Below are 1,895 nucleotides of genomic sequence, written 5' to 3'. Positions count from 1 at the left end.
GAAATTTTTTTCTATGATTTTGTTGAAGATGGTTTCTGGCACTCTGTTATAGGAATCTTCACTTTCTTCTATTTCTATTATCCTTAGATTTGGTCTTTTCATTCTGCTCCAAATTTCCTAGGTGTTTTAGGTTAGGAGCTTTTTACACCTTGTGTTTTCTTTGACTGAGGTGTTGTTATATTCTATGTCTGAGATTCTCTTTTCAATCCCCTGAGTTCTGTTCGAGATGCTTGACTCTCTAGCTTCTAATGTCTTTCCTAGGTTTTCCATCTCAATGGATCCTTCATTTGTGATTTCATTATTGTTTCTATTTCCATATTTAGATCTGGGATATTTTGTTCAATTACTTCACCTATTTGATGGTATTTTCCTATATCTCTTTAAGGGGTTTATGTGTTTCCTCTTTAAAGGCTTCCTTCTGTTTGCCTGTCTTTTCCTGTATTTCCCAAAGGGAGGAATTTTTCTGTATATCCTTTGAGGGTAAAAAAAATCCCTTGAACATTAAAGGACATAAAAATGAATAGAGAATATATCTGTGGTCATAATGTGAGCTACTGTTCTTTAAAAACTTATATATCTTTGCTTACAATGTTGTAAGGGCATTATATAACTGTCCCTCAAAGGACAGAATGGTACTGAATTCTCTGGCAATGAAGATAAAGACAGTAGTGGGTCACCTAGTGCATAAGAGTCAATCACAGACCACTATCAAGAGCACAAATGCTATTAACAACTAACTGGACATTTTCTCCAGTCTCATAAATGGATTTTAAAAGTATATCATATCCAATTTGCAAATAATCTCAATGTATTGCCAATAATATGCCTGAAAGAGTATTGAATGTTGGTAAATTCCACCTAGAATTTATGTGGAAAGTTAAATGACAGCATAAATAAGAAAATATGAGGCCTAGAATATTGGTATTTAATCTTCTTACTTGATTCTTCTCAGATGTATAAAATTGCACTAATTACAATTGTAGTGTACTTCTGCCATCTACAGGTATAGAAGGTGTTTCCTTTGTGCCACACACGTGTCATTAGGTGGCAGATAAGAGAGAGGATGTGTCTCCTATCAGTATTCTGACCTATAAACATCTGAATGATTAGTAGCCAAGCATTCCCTAAAACCGCAACACTAAAAAGACAACCAGAATGTAGCCAGGCAGGCCCAGACAGTATCTAATAACAAGGAGACAGAAACTAGAAGAACTACACTTAGGACCATAGTCCCTAGGCAGGAGTGAGAGGCAACCGTTGCAAAGGGAAACTCTGGCAGACAGAACAAGGACCAAGCACAAGACAACAACCACACTGACAACATGGAGCCCAAACAAGGACCAAAACTGATATGACCAAGAGTCTAGCTGAGGGGAGGCCTGGAAAACAGACCATGCCTCAGATGATCCCTGCCTAGAACCAGAATACCTGATAAGGACATAGCACTCCTTAGACCACACCTGCGAAAACCCGAGATACTCAGAGGCCACAAGCAGAGCTAAGAGAAGCAAAAATGTGGTAGAGAAGTGAAAAAGAAGGAGAAGCAGAAGGATGCGGACACAAAAAAAGAGAGGCAGAACTGGAGACTCAAGACTTATGAAGAACAGATGATGGGAGTAGCTGAGTATGCACCTGAGACTAAGAAAGGGTTCTTGGCCCTATAGCAGCAGGGTCAGTTACCATCAAAGTCCAGGTAGACATAGATGGACTGAGCTGCTGCCCTGGGGACATACTGATGTCTGAGGGCAGTGCAAAACTGGCTCTACCCCTCACCTACTCCTTGTAGTACAGCTGGTCGTAGGGACATGGGTGTAGGAAAGCTGACCCTGGCCCTAGCCACTTGAAGTACTTGGGAAAGTAAGGGTCCACACATTGCAGGAGTTGTGGGTGAGCTG

General features: G+C 40.2%; 1 non-coding gene across 1 annotated transcript; it reads left to right on the top strand.

Annotated features, from left to right (window-relative positions):
* Window positions 1–989: 989 nt before the first annotated feature.
* On the top strand, window positions 990–1,122 carry LOC120102700 (small nucleolar RNA SNORA17). Its single transcript, XR_005504312.1, has one exon. It is a non-coding gene; the product is annotated as a small nucleolar RNA SNORA17 (small nucleolar RNA).
* Window positions 1,123–1,895: the final 773 nt, after the last annotated feature.

Source organism: Rattus norvegicus, chromosome 4, assembly GCF_036323735.1.
Source record: "Rattus norvegicus strain BN/NHsdMcwi chromosome 4, GRCr8, whole genome shotgun sequence".
NCBI lineage: Eukaryota > Metazoa > Chordata > Mammalia > Rodentia > Muridae > Rattus > Rattus norvegicus.
This window is presented reverse-complemented; position numbering and strand designations above follow the sequence as displayed.